At 39.1% G+C, this 16490-nt stretch overlaps 1 protein-coding gene across 6 annotated transcripts in view; it reads right to left on the minus strand.

Annotated features, from left to right (window-relative positions):
* Positions 1–16490, minus strand: part of PKNOX2 (PBX/knotted 1 homeobox 2) — a 271719-nt gene that overhangs the window by 210671 nt on the left and 44558 nt on the right. For 5 of the 6 annotated variants that reach the window (XM_039356443.1, XM_039356444.1, XM_039356442.1 and 2 more), the window contains one exon: positions 2702–2745. The gene's annotated coding sequence lies outside the window, so the exon portion shown is untranslated. Of the gene's footprint in view, positions 1–2701; positions 2746–7965; positions 8105–16490 lie in introns of those variants that run through there. The other variant, XM_039356448.1, reaches the window with a different exon arrangement.

Here is a 16490-nt window from a genome sequence, read left to right on the forward strand (position 1 = left end):
CACCTGGATGATTGAGAATCACCACAGACAATTTGGGATGGTACTGTAACTGGGATAGAGAAATTCGACGTGAAAAATTCTTAGAAGGCAGAATGCCACTGAGTGCATAGCTCTCTCTAAGCAAACGCTTACATTTTTAAAGCTTTCAGAGAATTCGAAGAATTTTGAGGCTTGCCTCTCCTCCTTAACATTTCCTGAAAGTCTAATCCTGGCTTTTTTTAAAAAAAAAAAACTGCAATTTTTTGAACTGCAATACAGTCACTTTTCGGATGCCAGGATCAATCAGACACATCAATGTCTTATGATGTGACAGACATTCATAGAAGTGAAATAACTTGAATCTAAAATATTTTATAAACTCTGAGAACAAAAGTATACTGTGAACAGATCTTCCATGTCTGCAAAAAAATAACCAGTAATTGATAGCTCACTTATCTGCTAAAATGCATTATCGTTCTTTTAATAGCATTCCTAAGATTGTTTCACTGTTTCCATAAGATCTAAACATTTTGATTACCATTCCTTCTATGTGGGAGGACAGAATCTTTTGCCAGTCTCTTCCTTCTCATAAAATTTTAGCTGCGACTAACAGATGAACAATAAATGAACATAACTCCACAGTCATAATTTGAGCAGAAATCTGGCTGGATTTGGCTTGTAAGAATAAAACAGGAATAGAAGAACAAAGAAAACTGCTCTGTAGGCTTTACTTCTAGCCTTTCTTTTAGCAACCAGATACAACACGCACTGAAAAAAGTAATTTACAAGCAGTCTTCACACTTATGACCATTGCAATAACTCCAGGGTCATGTGATCAATTCGGATGCGACCTGCATTTACAACAGTTGCTCTGTCCCAGGCTCATGTGATCACCATTTGCTGACTTTCACATCCAGCCAAGTCAATGGGGGCAAGCTGAATTTGCTTAACGACCTCCTGAGTCGTTTAACAACTGCAGTGATTTCTTAAACATCTGTGGACATGACTTACATAAAAATGGCCTTACTTAGCAATGTAAGTCATTCAAATCCTGTTTATAAGTCAAGGACTATCGGTATACTGATTCAGATTTTAGTTATATTGAAGCTAATGTTAGTGACAGTGACTAGCAGTGGTTCCAGTTCCAGGTGTTTCCAGCCCCACCTATAGGTGCTGGGACGAAACCTGGCATTTTTGTATGCAAATATTGCACAGGAATTTTGTGTCTCCTTTTTCCTCTGGAATGTACCACGCTTTTATTAATGCCTTGAAGATGTCATGGAATCATTCTGTGGCAGTGTTTCTCAACCTTGCCAACTTTAAGATGTCTGGACTTCAACTCCCAGAATTCCCGAGTTGAGCCAACATGCTGGCTGGGGAATTCTGGAAGTTGAAGTCCAGACATCTTAAAGTTGGCAAGGCTGAGAAGCACTGTTCTATGACAAGACAATACATCAGTCCAAGACTGACTGTTAGAGAAGGGGAATGGGGCTATTAGGTTGCCATAGATCAGGGGTGTCAAACTCAATTTCATTTAGGGCCGCATCAGCATTGTGGTTGCCCTCAGGGGGCCAGGTGGGTGTGGCCAGGGTGGGTGCAGCCTACTGGGTGGGCATGGATGGAGTGGGTGTGGCCTACTGGGTGGGTATGGCCAGCTCTACATCGTTCGTGTCAAGGATGCCTGTGGGGGCCTGGGCAGGAGTGGGATAGATCTGAGGGTCTCTGGCAGAAGGGGTTGGGACCAGGGCAAGTGCCAAGGCATGGTCCACTGGAGAAGCCTCATTGTTCCTCTCAGGCCATGCGGGGAAGGGGCTTATGGAGCTAAGACTGAATGTGTTTCAGCATAGATGGCCACCACAAAATTGTACATTGGCTCCCAGCTGGCCTGGGCCAGGTCCAAGGCAGAGGGGGGCGTTCCCTCACTGTTTCCAGGATGGCTTCGTGGGCCACATGAAACCGCTTCGCGGGCTGCATCCAGCCCCCGGGCCTTGTGTTTGACATGTCTGCCATAGATTGTCCCAAACCTCACCACATTTCTGAAATGTCTTTCTCTGTCCTGAAATTTCAAGACTTCTCTTTCTTTCAGAGCGTCAAAGAGTGCTGAAAAATGAACATACAGTTCAACTTAAGCTTTAATACAATATACAGAAGCCCTGGTAGTTAAAGTGCAGTACTGCAGATTAACTCTGCCCACAGCCAGGAGTTCGATCCTGACGGGCTCAAGGTTAATTCTGCCTTCCACCCTTCCAAGGTCCTGTAAAATAAGAACCTAGATTGTTGGGGAAAATGGGCTGACTCTGTAAACCATCAGCAATGTCTACTACTTTAAAAAGGAAGAATTCATTTGGCCTTTTTTACAAAGGTGGTGAAGAAATAAAACTAAATGCAGGCTTTTAGCTTTCTCAGCTTTTTGTTGTTGTTGTTGTTGTTGTTGTTGTTAGTATGAACTACACATTTTCCACAATTCCACAGGGATGCAAAGCTCAAACATGGAGACATTCTGCACACTGTAGTTTGGTGCAAAGGAAGTCTTAACTAAAGAAACAGATTCCATATTAGCTTTTCTTTCATCCTACTTGAGCATATTTTAGTAATTTCATTAAGCTTTAAACCGGTAAGGATGTCCCTTGTAAGATCCCTTGTAGAGTGGCACAAACATCACATATCTGGTATAATTTTTAACTTCCAAGCTCAGGACAATTTAACAACAATTTTCACTTACCAGCTTGAAAGGCAGAAGCATCAGGATCCAACTCTAGTAAGCATCTGTGAATACAACAAAGAGCCTTGTGTTAAAAGGGGCCACAATCTCAGCAAAAATGGAGCAACGTTGAACGTGTTGGAAAAGGAAAAGAACAAATCCAAAGATGGAAAGTCAATACGTGATCAGAATTGTGAAAATTCAAACACATAACTACATCAGAAACTAATTTATGAAGGGTAGGGAATTCTCTGAAAGGCTAAAGGATATGGGACTGAGTGTTGAAGTAGCAAGGAGATTTAACCAAAAGATTAGAATCCTGCCTAACATTGAATAGTCTTTTAAGATGGGAGTAATAAATCATTAGAACAACAAGTGCATCAAGCTTTCACTTCAAAAGCACCTATTGTTTATTTAAACTGCATTTCTTCATTAATTGGGTTCTTTTATTTGATTTCTTGTCACAATTGCTTTGAAAGGAAACCCAGTTTTACAGCTGCATTTGGTGCACTGGAATTTTTGTTTTACGACTGACTTTAGTCTATAAAGGTTTTATACTATTTTACATCATTTGATCTGAGGATTCTCACCATTAAATTAAAATCCCCAAATATGGTACAGTGAGAAGAACACTAAGATTCAAGTCAGCCAAAGCTCTGTTCAAACTTTCTGTCAGCAATAGTGCTGATAAGACATATTTAAAAAAATGTCTAATCAATTTCTTTAGAAATGGATAAATGTAATAGTTTATATAGTCTCTGCTTCAGCACTGAGGGGTATAACTAACATCCATCTTTCTCAGCTCAAAACTTCCACAATAATGTGTATGATCAATGCACTCAAGAATAAATACATTTATGAAAGTTACACATTGAAAGATGTCAAGTATGGTGGTTGCAGTGGTTAGAATGCAGTATTGCAGGCTGACTCTGCCCACAGCCAGGAGTTCAATCCTGACTAGCTCATGGTTGACTCAGCCTTCCATCCTTCCGAGGTTGGTAAAATGGGGATCCAGATTGTTGGGGGCAATATGCTGATGTTGTAAACCCCTTAGAGCAGACATGTCAAACTTGTGACGTCACGTGACGTCGCACACTGTATCGGAGCTTTTCCCCATTGCTGACAATGGGGTGGGCACAGTTTCCTTGTGATGTATCTGGCCCATGAGCCGGCAGTTTGACACCCCTGATAGTGCTTTAAAGATTATGAAGCGTCATATAAGTCTAAGTGCTACAGCTATGTAGTGATGTAAAAAGAAAGTGTGCTTATATCTGAAAAATGTCAATTTACAAAAGTGCATAATGGAAAATGATATAATGAAGAAGATAATCAGGGAAATATCTATTAAAGGACAATTTTTTTTGAAGAATAAATGTTCACTTAAATATGTAAGTGAAGCTATGTACAGAAGTACTGAATTATAGAAAACATACCTACAAAAATGTGTAGAATTTTAAAGCTTTGCTAGGTTAAAATTATTTTTATGTGATTTGGAGAATTATATAAAGAAATAAAGAAAACAGAAAAAGGAGCTTTAGGTTATAACTCCTTTTTCTCCATCCATATATATAAAAAATAACTCTTGTGATGTGTCTCTCCACATTGCTTTCACACATTTTTCTCAAACTAAAGCTATTTGAATCATATGCAACAATATTAGAAGTATCTGGTTAACAAGCTAGCCATTTATATGATTAATTTATTAGATAAATCACGGGAATTTCTTTTTTTTTTATGTTTGTGCATGGTTACCCAACTGGAAACTACAAATATATCTGTCCTTTACTACAAAATAACTCATGTGAAACAGCTCATAATCTTCCAGGGCTTAAAAATCTTCTCTTTTTTTTACTTCCTTCCACTCCTCAGCCCCCCATTACCACAAATTGTTCCTATACAGCCCCATGCACACTCCCAGCCCTATTTTGCACTGACCCATTGTTCAAAGCAATGCCTTAAACAGTTCATATTTTGTTAATTGTACAAGCTTAATGGAGGAATGTATTGGTAAGAAGAGGAGGGTAACGGCCATCAGGCCAGCAATAAAGTAAAATTAATGGTCCATAAGAAGAAATCATGTCCACTTAATATCAGCTTTGAAACTCTAATAAAATAATGTGGTATCAACAGCAGTAGCGCGTTCTGTCTCATTCTTGGACACTCATACACAATGTACGCAGATTGCTTACACCACATTAAATCACTCATAAAACAGACCCAGTTCAAGTGAAGCTCACAAGATCCTCCAGGGAGCATAGCAGACCAGAAATGTGTTGTATAAGGATCATTACCAGCATGTGCAGCTGTAGTAACACCCACAAAGTCCAGCCCAGAGGCAACACGGGGGTGGAGGCGGGGGGAGAAAAATGTATCTGGAAAAGAGAATGAGGTCTTCATTAGGGCTTTATTAGCCCTTTCCAAAAATGTTGAATGCTTTGGAAACTCAAAGCTGGAAATCACAGCAGATAATGCTGGAGAGAAGGGAAAGGAGAGTACTTCAGAACTTTCCACGTCACCAGTAGCAAGACCAAAAACAATACTTGGAAGACAACTGGCTTTGGAAATTCTATCAAACCAGTAGATAAAGTTTATGAAATCCAGGTGGCTGGAAAATACTTTTCTTACCCCTTTCCTGACAAGGTAGGTAAAGGATCTAAATGAATGTCCTTGCCTTTAAATATCATCTGTTAAATCAGAGTCCCCAGCCCCCGGTCTATGGACCGGGCTGCGCATGCCAGCAACCGCTCTGCACAAACAAGCAAAGCCCCATCCGTGGGATGCAGGCAGTACACAAAACCACGCACTCTCCAGTCCATGGAAAAATCTTTCTCCATGGAACTGTTCCCTACTGCCCAAAAGGTTGGGGACCTCTGTGTTAAACCACACAGTATTTTTTTAAAATTTCAGTAAAATTCCAAGGGAAGGCATTATGGGGGAAATCCCTTCCATTTGGATCCCTTTCAACAGCAAGGCCCTTGCAGTGTCTCCACAAAACGGAAACCCTGCCCTTCGGAGGTTGTTAAGAGACTTTTCCTTCTTGAAATGCAGAAAAGTGGTCCAATACATTCCTCAACTCACACATTTGGTGGAGAATTATCCGTTCTGCAGATCCTCAGAAAGAACAGGGCTAATCTTCCCATCTCTGTAAGCCAGTGGTTCTCAACCTGTGGGTCGGGACCCCATTTGGGGTCGAAGGACCATTTCACGGGGGTCGCCAAACAACGCAGTCCGCCATTTTTTCCCCCTTTTCCTTAGCTGTGCTACTCCCTTTTATTCTATTGGCTTTTGAAAGCCAACAGAATGGACTCTCTTGAATAGAGTCTAATTCTATTGGCTTTCAAAAGTCAATAGGAATTGTCCAGGCTCTCTCTGCCCTGCTGAGCCCGCCAAAAGTCCCATTCTGCAAACGGTGCTGCACCAGTTGAGTAGTCCTCGACTTACGACCGGTTGAGTAGTCCTCGACTTATGACCGGTTGGGGGTCGCGGCATTAAAAAGGTTGAGAACCACTGCTGTAAGCAATGACATTATCTTAGTTCAAAACATAAAGTCAGTTATGAGACTGACTCCAGATTTCCCTTTCTTGCCCAACAAATGTAAGTGAGATAATACTGAAGGATGAGCTCCTAGAGCAGGGGTGTCCAATTGCCGGCCCACAGGCCAAATGCGTCATGCCAAAACCACGCCCACCCCACCTCTGGCAATGGGGAAAAAGTTGTGATACGTCGTGACAAATCACGTGACGTGGCGAGTTTGACCCTCCTGTCCTAGAGCAAAGTTCTCTTTTCTACCATCTCTGTCTAGATTTTTTTTTTCTCACTGCAGTTCCATTTGAGTCGAGCTCAATTCCTGATTTCCTGGCCACAACCATGAAGATTTTCTTGACGTTCTTCCTAGTCTAGTTTACATCCCTGCTATTCCCTAAAGTGATCTCATCCAGGTGCTGACTAGATCTGGCCTGGCATAATTTTTAGGCTCCTAGATATGTTGGCCAAGAGTTACTTGTTTCTTATTCAGTTTTTATTTTCATTCCAAGGGGATGTTCTTGCATTGAATTATCCTTCCCTAAAGGCTCCACTTGGGTTAGATCAATACTATGAACCAAGAGAGATCAACTGTATTGCTTTGGAAAGCCGAACACAAAGGGAGCCTTTGGAAATGCTAAAGCCAAACAGAAAGGGGAAGAAATATTCTTCACTGCACCACTTTCAGGCACATACAGCCTCTGAATACAAGCTTCTAGTTGTGTGCCAAAACAAATCTAATACTCTGTCAAGGACCACTAGATGGTTTGGTCTGTAGGTAAATAATGTATTCACTATAACAAGATTAACAAAATTACCCCATCTGGAAAATGCAGACCCAGGTAAATTAACAAGTGGTGGCCACAATAGAAGAAAGTCATCTGCAACCATGCATAGCCAATGGTGTTTTTAAAAGGCAATAAAAGCAAAGGTATATACATTCTTATTGTTAAAATGCAATTAGAACTTCTCTTGATATATACCACCTCTGGTCACAATGGCGCTTTCCATGCTGTAGACACAATTTAAAAAAAAAAAAAAACCTCAGCTAACCAACTTATCCTGTTTTCCAGGCTCCTCGGTGAAAACCCAGGCAATAAAATGACATTTCTGTCACATTTAAACTCCCGAGCTAATTCAGAATAATCTACTTTTAATGAAAAGCAATATGTAAGAGGTAGTAGAGCTGAGGTGGCGCAGCAGTTACAGTGCAGTACTGCAGGCCACTTTAGCTGACTGTGTTCAGCAGGTCAGCGGTTCAAATCTCACCGGCTCAAGGTTGACTCAGCCTTCCATCCTTCCGGGGTAGGTAAAATGAGGACCCAGATTGTTGGGGGCAATGTAAATATATATATATACATTGCTTACTGGTGTACACCGCTTAGAGAGTGCTTGCACTTAAAGCGGTATATAAGTCTCATAAATAAATAAATAAATAGTGACATTTGGCTGAGTTCTTCTTTGTTTTAAGCTCCAAGTGTCTTGGAAGTTACCAAAGTTACCAATAAACGTATTATTTCTGCACAAGCTAGGTATATTACCATAAATATCTACAGATTTTTGAGAGATATTTTATTGCATTTTTTTTAAATTTCAAGCTCCTGTGTTCCATACAGGAAGCTATAAAAATAACCCTCTCTTCCATTACATTGGCTAGTAACCAACATTTTTGTGCACTGGTGAATTCTCTTACTTATTCTAAAATAAATATTCAGTGCATCTATTAAGGACGGTCTCTTTTTTTTTATTACTAGGCCACAGACCTGTAAGAAATTGTCCCAAAATAACAATTCAAGCGGCCTCAGATTTCAAAGGACCAGAACAATTAGATCTTCTGCATCTTGCAGGCAAAATTCCAGGACCTGCAGAGATGGTTCTTCAAACAGAATCCTTTTTTAAGCGTCACCTATTGGAATTCTGAAGTTCAAAGATGTGGCTATACACAGAAAAAGAGACACACACAAACATAGGTGTTTATATTTAGTTGGGTACCTTCCCTCACTCGTCAATTGTTTACTGCTGGATATGCTCCAAAGATACAACTTATTCCTCTACTGCACACTGAATGATTGCAGTCAATATTGCTTAAAATCAAAATGTGCATTGACTCTAGTGGAATTAATCTCCAAACAAACTTTGACATCCTAGTGACTAGCAAGAGATGAATGTTTTTTGGGAGAGTTGATAGTTATATTATAGAGACAACTACTGTCTGTAATATCTTAATTTGTTTGGGGCTTGGATATCTTAAAACCCTCCAAAGCTGTTGAATCAGTAACAATCAAGGTATGTAGTGTCCACCGTGGGCCAGGATAGATTTATAGGATAGATTTATATATGTCTCCTGATTTCCTTTTAACCCTCAGATTCGATAAAGCAAAGGAGGCCATCAAACAAAGACTAGATAAAATGGGACTTCTAAATTAAACTTGCAGTTGCTCCAAAGCTATAGCAACTTTATAACAAATCAAGGAAACTGCAATCCATACAATATCGTATCGATATAAGTGATCCAGTTCAATATTGCTGGGGCTTCTCTATACCATGGCCCTTCCCTCTGCAATCATGGATGTGCTTATGACAAGATAACAAGAGAAATTTCCTTTCTCATGGAAGATGCCTCTCCAATGGGATTAAGAAGCTTCTGGGGTCTCCTCTGCACTTTCAAAATCATCTTTAGGGGCTTCCAGGGAGGGTCAGCTCTCAGATGCACAAGAAGAATGGAATGGAATGGAATGGAATAGAATAGAATAGAATAGAATAGAATAGAATAGAATAGAATAGAATAGAATAGAATTGAATAGAATAGAATAGAATAGAATAGAATATGGAATGGAACGGAACCAAACAAAACAGAACAGAATAGAATATGGAATGGAACGGAACCAAACAAAACAGAACAGAATAGAATATGGAACGGAACAAAACAGAACAGAACAGAATATGGAATGGAATGGAACGGAACAGAACAGAATAGAACAGAACAGAATATGGAATGGAATGGAATGGAATGGAATGGAATGGAATGGAACGGAATGGAACAGAACAGAATATGGAATGGAATGGAACGGAACAGAACAGAACAGAATAGAACAGAATATTCTTTATTGGCCAAGTGTGATTGGACACACAAGGACTTTGTCTCTGGTGCATAGGGTCTCAGTCTATATACAAACAACAAAGTATATATATAATCTAAGAAAACTAGGACTAAGGAAACTCAAGAAAAAAGGGATGGCAAAGCAATGGGACCGTATTGCTAGAAGGGGGTGGATGGGTGGTGAGCTTATTGCTCTACTTCTTGAAGCATTTCGAAGCAACTGCCCCAATTAGGCCCAGGTGTGATGATTAGGAAAAAAATAGATTATAGAAAAGTTGTAAACAATGTTGCGATAGTAGAGTAAGAGGCTAATTTCCATTTGCACTTATAAGAGCTGTAAAAGAAAATCGGAAATCGTTTCTTTATATTTCTTTTTTTGTTTGTTTTCTGCATTTTTGTTTCTGTTCTTCTGTTTGTTTCTTCCTTTCCTATTTCTTCCTTTCTTCCTAAAAACTTTAGTTCCTGATAGTTTTTTTATCGTTCATCTTAAAATTTTTTAACAAACTTTAATATCTATATGTACTGTATGTATAATGTATTTGGATTGAAATGAGGATTCCCTGCAGGATTACAAGATCCATGACTTCACCTTGCAGCATCCAAACATCTACTTAATTTTCATCCCCAGCCCTCTGGGTGTTTGTGAAAGATTAAAAATGTCCCTTGCTTACCAAACGTATTCCCCAGATAAAATAACATCACACTCTCTGCCTGACCCTGACACACAACCCCGTCCAGGGAAACTTGTCAATACATTCTTGTGAAATGTTTTCAGACCTCATTTTTGAAGCATACTTTTTGTGAAGCCTTCTCAGACCTTCAACTATGCTCTCCAACATTAAAGAAAAGACCTCAGTAAAGGGGATTTGACAAGGAGAATCATTCAAGATGCATAAGACTCATGCATTTTTAATGCACATTCTGAACTCTAGAAGTTGAGGTGGGAAGACACATTTGTCTAGGGGGGAAAAAAAATCAGTTAATTGCCTTTTTTCCCCCAGTTCTGGAACTGAAAGTGCAATTTGCTTCAGACACCAATAATACTATTCTACTAATTTGCTTACATTTGATTTGGAGGCTTTACGTTTTATAGGAATATTTCTACAGAAAGTAAACCAGCGGATACAGCAGATAATCCAAACTAAAAATTTAGAGGAAACCCTTCAAGTAGGAAGGCATGTATTATTTTTTTTTTTTGTATATTTGAAATGTAATGGTTCCAATGATTATTTGAACTCTGGGGAGGGAGTGAGGGAGGGAGGGAAGAAGGAAGGAAGGAAGGAAGGAAGGAAGGAAGGAAGGAAGGAAGGAAGGAAGGAAGGAAGGAAGGAAGGAAGGAAGGAAGTCTTTAAACTGAATCTCAGACTGGACAATATTACGAACTCCATTAAATATATTGAAACGAATCCTGAAGTTTATAGTGTCCTTATAGTACTTTTCAGTATTGAGGTTAACTTATCTCTTGTCTATAGGTCTGTCAGTAAAATGAGAAAACCAAAAATAAACATATTGTTGCTGTATAGGAAACTCACAAGTCTTGGGGTTCATCAAATAAAAAAAAATGTGTGCATTAAAAGAATTAAGACCTTCATAAAACCCATTGCCCAGCATGGATCTCTTCTTATCCCTTCTTGAGCAGGGGATTGGACTAGAAGACCACCAAGGTCCCTTCCAACTCTTATTATTCTGTTATGGATTTCTTGGGATTGTGGAATGTGATGGACAGTTAAGACAGGACAATCAACTGATGCTTAGAATTGTCTGTGATTTTAGCACAAAGACATGACAAAGAGGGGTTATTGGTACTCTCTGAGCCTGGTTGTTGTTGTTGTTATTGTTGTTTTTGCAGACCTTTCTTTACCCAAACCAGGTGACATCAATCTGTGGATGACAAAGACTTGTCAATAATCTGGGGCTGAGTGTATTTTCAAAGACATGTAATCATGGTAAGGCATTATTAAAATGCTTTCATTAATAAGCCTTTTCTTCTCAACATTAGGAGAGAAAAATAAGATGGAAAGTAATGCTTTGGTGATTTATGACTTGCTGATTGTCAACATGGCGGGAGGTTTTTAAGAGCTGGCAGGGAAGCGTTAAAGAAATATTAGTGGATGGAACTGGATCTTAAGTTAACAGAATGATTTCTTAATTCAACTTCTTCACAGGGGACTAAAAGTGTGCACATACAAACACATGAGTTATATCTCCTAACATCTGACAGAAGATAACAAATGTGTCTGGGTATCTGCAGTAGAATTGGACAAGGGGAGGAAGAGCAAGGAACGGGGAGGAAAACATTATTAGTCATAGGAGGCAAAATACTAAACTCTACATTCTAATATTGTTCAGCCTCTTATGCACCCAGAGATCCTCATTCAAAACCAGTAAGAGGATTTACACAATTCCCAGTATATAATAAGCATTTACGTAGGTTCTTTCTTTCAGTTACATCTTGCTCTTCAAGCAAATGCTGATTGGTTGCTCAAGGTGGGTCCTTAGCAGATCCCACAAGGCCAAGGTTGGCTTAGAATCAAATTTCACAAATATTAGAGACAAGAACTAGCTCTTTGGGTGCCAATAGGGATGCAAAATAAAATGTCAAATTAGTTACATGGAATCTATCTGCCCATCTGGTGACCCAAGTTTCTGCATTATTTTGACTATTATTAGTTAAACCCTGGTTTAATCCAAGTTTTTCTATAACCATTTCCATAGCACATGAATAAAAATCTTGATACTAATCAGCAATACAATATTTGAAGCCTCTAAAAAAACCCTTGGATCATTGAGTTACCGTATTTTAAACATAGTATTTTTAATATTTCCAGGATAAAGGTACTTTAGATCTACCAAAACTCTTACTGGGGTAAAATAGCTATTTGAGGACTCAAACTTTTCATTGGTCCATGAAAAGCAAGATAGGTAAACAAGGAGATAAGAGAGGTATGAGTCAAGAATTGTTGAACTACTATTTTCAACAGGCGCAAAGTATCAGGACCATATGTTAAGCCACAGTACAGAAAATTTATTGCTCAAGCTTATACACAAGAATCTAGTCAACTAAAGTTCAATACTAAATTGGCACCAGATAAGGGTCAACAGAATTCAAGACAGATTGGATTTAGACTGTTTATGGGAATGCAATGATTCTAAGCTTATGACATACTTAATTCCACCCACCAGCTCTGACTGCTCTTCTCCTAGAAATGGCCAAGATAGAGGGGAACTGCATTTCAGAAACATTTGGAGGGCCACAAGTCTCCACCCCTAAGAAGTAGACTAGTCAAAAGAGGAAATAACGTTTAGAAATATCTGAGGATATCAGGCTTCAATGCATTTCAATGGGTTATTGTTTGTTTCCATTTTCAGAATCGGCTAGAGAGGTTAGATCCTAAATCTACCCCTTGCCTTCATCAGATGCTTTGAAGTTCAGATTTCTCCTGTCCAGGATTAAATATTTTTAAAGTCTAATACTTTTGGTCAGCATAAGAATGGGGGGGGGGGGGAACTGCTCTGTGTAATTCTAATTCTGGATTCACTGATATAGCCAACAACTGTGGGGAACAAAAATGCCTCTGGGAATGAGATTATGTCCTGATGTAGAGTCATTCCCACTGAGACATTCTCAGTCAGGAATGTCCCCAAGCTGCCATTAGTTGCAGTTCCACTGTCTCCGAAGTAGTGGAAAGCACTCTTTAAAAAGCAGTTAAAAAGAAAACAGTACAACCCACTTAATGATAACCCTCCCTTCCTTCCAAATTAACGCTTTTTCTACTACCCTGAAATATCAGTTAAAAAAAAATTTTTTTTTTGAAGAATGCAATAATTAAATAAATAACCCAGGAGTCATTTTTTTTTTCTTTTCAGGAATTGTTAAAAAAAAAAAAAAGCTCTGGCTACTAGGCATTTAAAATAAACAAAGACATTAAATAAAAAGAACACAAGACCACACAACTGAACGATTAATTTAGCCGAGAGCTACAATACGGAATCTGGGGCTAGATGAGCCAAACTAGACTGGGTTAATTGTAGAACAACTTTCAATGCTCATTGAGTTATTTCCCTTTACATTCGCAAGGATACCTTCTTGTTTTTTAAATAGAAATAGAAAACGGACAGGCTTGCATTTTATTTTCATCAATCCCTTGTCACTAGATGTTGCAAACTGCAAAAACAAAACAAAAAACTTTTCTGAAAAAAAAAGAAAAAAAAAGATATCCTTCCGAGAAATGATCTCAGTGTAGAATTTAAATGACTCCTTAATTCAAGAGACCAATAGCCAAGGGGGAAAATGTTTCGATAAAGGTTGATTTACTCACACAGTGTCCCAGGTATATACTCAAAACTACCTATAGCCAGCCTGCACAGGGAGGAGAGCATTTATCAGTAATTGGGCATGTTTAAACAAGCATAAAAGGAACTGAATAAGTAATGAGATTATTGCTGTGCCCCTGAAGACTTTAACAAAGGAAATAGAATCACGCTTAGTGCACAATGTTGAGTAAGCACAACCTCTCTCTGGTAAAGCTCCATGCATACAATTCTTTCTTGGAATACAAGCAGTTCTTGACTTACAGATGTAACGGAGCCTGGAATTTCCATTCTAAGTCATGGCAGGCAATTCTACATCAAGGCACCCATATATCTAACCTGATTTTGCGACCTTTCTTGCAAAAGTCATAAAGTGAGAGTCCACTCATTCCTACAGACATTTTTTTTTTTGCCAGAGACTAGCTGAAAACCAGCAAAAAAAGTTGTAAACTACAGTCACACTATAAAGACCAACAATGTTTTCAGTCTCTCCCATAACTGTCTAGATTATTCATGCTTTCGTTTTTAAGAACAAATATTCCAACCTTCAATCTTTTGACATCTTCACAGTTTTTTTCCAAATAAATCATCCAACATCCCCGTGATATTTGGAACAGTCATTAATTTGAGTTTGGGGAGCTGGTGGGGGCCCTGCTTTCCCCAGACCCTATTTCACCAATCCTGCAATATACAACTCACTATAATTTACTGCCGATAGTCCAATGTCTTGATGGCATTAAACGTTCATTGATAATAGCTGCTGCTGCTCCCTGTTTATGAGGTTGCCCTAGGGAGTCGGGCCACAGCAGACTGAAGGAGCAAATACTTTAGATATACTGTATAACACTGAACTCCTTCTTATCTCCTTCTTAGAAAGGATCTGAGATAGAAGAACTGGAAAGTTTTCCCATGAGGTCTTGGCGAGTTACTGGCACACCTGAATGAGGAATATCTCCTGAAAGAATCCAATGGCTTGAAGTTTCTGAGTCCTATGAGCAGCCTGGCCCATGAGAGAACTAGACTTTATTGTCACTTGTTCTGCATAAAAACCATGGAACAAAGAAGAAGGTGGTAGGATGGCTGGGAGAATGGATATGGCTTTGTTGTTTGTGCCCAGTGAATTGCTGCCTCAAAAGAAGTGCTTACTCTGAACATCTCAGGACAATTGACCTAGGATTGGACATTTGAAGGAAGATTCTGGGCTGATCCATTGGACCAAGGACCCTGTGGTTTTCAGCATGTGTACCATGGTAAGAGGGACTTAGGCCCTTGAACCTGTTGCAAAGAAATTACTTTATACCTGGCTGCAAGATCAGATACCCTATGATAGTGGGTGTCTGGGCATGGAAAGTTGAGCCAGGCCACATTTATATACCACTTTATCTTATTTATCACTCAGTGCAATTAAAAGCAAACAAAACCTTTGCATTTTTGTAATAACATGCAGCTGTTCAAAACGAATTCAAATTTTAATTGTGGTTCTTGACAAACCTACTAATCCAAAAACAGATGTTCACCATTGCCCTATCCTCTTAATCAACAGCTGCCCTTAATCCAAAAACAGATGTTCACCCTTGCCCTATCCTCTCACAAAACAGCTGCATAAGGCTTTAGGAGATCATCCTAACCCACCTTATAAGGTTGTTGATGATAAAAACGCATAATGTATGGGAAATATATTGCACATTCAAGCCCACTTATTCAAGCATTTTTTATCGCTATACAGTACAGTAGTGGAAATTTCAAGGAGAGGCTTTATAGACAATCTTGCTTCTTTTGGATTGAAATAGTGACATTAATACAAATTTCAAAGACATCGTGTATGGATGGACTGGTGCACACGCACACAAACTCACTCTTAGACAGAGAGGTAGACAAACATAAATAAGTAAAGAAGCTGGCAATGAAGGTTGAAAGCCCAGCGTTCAATTCTACCTATGGATATAGGCTGCATTTTTTTCTGGCCTTGAAGACAGTGTTCATTCTTGGGGTATTTTAAACTTCTGAAGTTCACATTTTATTCCCTCGTGGCAAAGAAGACTTAGGAATTCTTCTCTTGTTCAATGGATTGGTAAGAGACAAAGGTCAATAGGAGCCTGTCTGTTCTGCAACCTTTAGCCCCAGAAAGAAGAGATTTTAAGTGGTCTCTGTGGGATAAGCAACAGCCATGCAGTTTCTGAAGCATCTTCATATTGAACTTGTAGCAGAGGAGAAGAAAAACACACTATTTGGGGTGCTCGCAATAGGAAAAAGAAGGAAGTTGTCCAGTTCTTGAGAGTCACTTTAAATTCCTTGGGGGAAGTTTTTGTTTCTGTTATTTCTTTTCTAACAGTAAAAAAAGAGCAAGAATTTTATAGTAAGCAAAAATGGGATTCCTTATACGGCCATTAACCTATGGAGCTGTGAAGCGCTACCAAATTATTCTTGAAATACAGGTAGTCCTCAACTTACAATAATTCCTTTAGCGACCATTTGAAGTTAAGAAAACACTGAAAAAAAAGGCTCTGGGCTAAATGAAAGGAATCAATGTTGTGACACGGTCCTTGATCCTAACTTATGAAAGATGAAGTTGCAAGATATGAGTCCCTAAAGTAATGGTCTCTTCTCCAATATAGTTCTGGAATTATCGGTTAACTACTGTTAATCCATAGCCCAAATTGTTATGGTTTATATCCAAGCAAAAAAGATTGATTAGAGCGGTGGTGGTTAGAATGCAGGATTGCAGGCTAATTCTGCCGACTGCCAGCAGTTCGATTCTCACTTTCTCAAAGTTGACTCAGCCTTCCATCCTTCCGAGGTTGGTAAAATGAGGAGCCAGATTGTTAGGGACAACAGGCTGACTCTATATACTGCTTAGAGAGGGCTGCAAAGCACTGT

Source organism: Crotalus tigris, unplaced genomic scaffold (assembly GCF_016545835.1).
Source record: "Crotalus tigris isolate CLP2741 ecotype Arizona unplaced genomic scaffold, ASM1654583v1 scf7180000018825.4774228, whole genome shotgun sequence".
In the NCBI taxonomy this organism is placed as follows: Eukaryota; Metazoa; Chordata; class Lepidosauria; order Squamata; family Viperidae; genus Crotalus; species Crotalus tigris.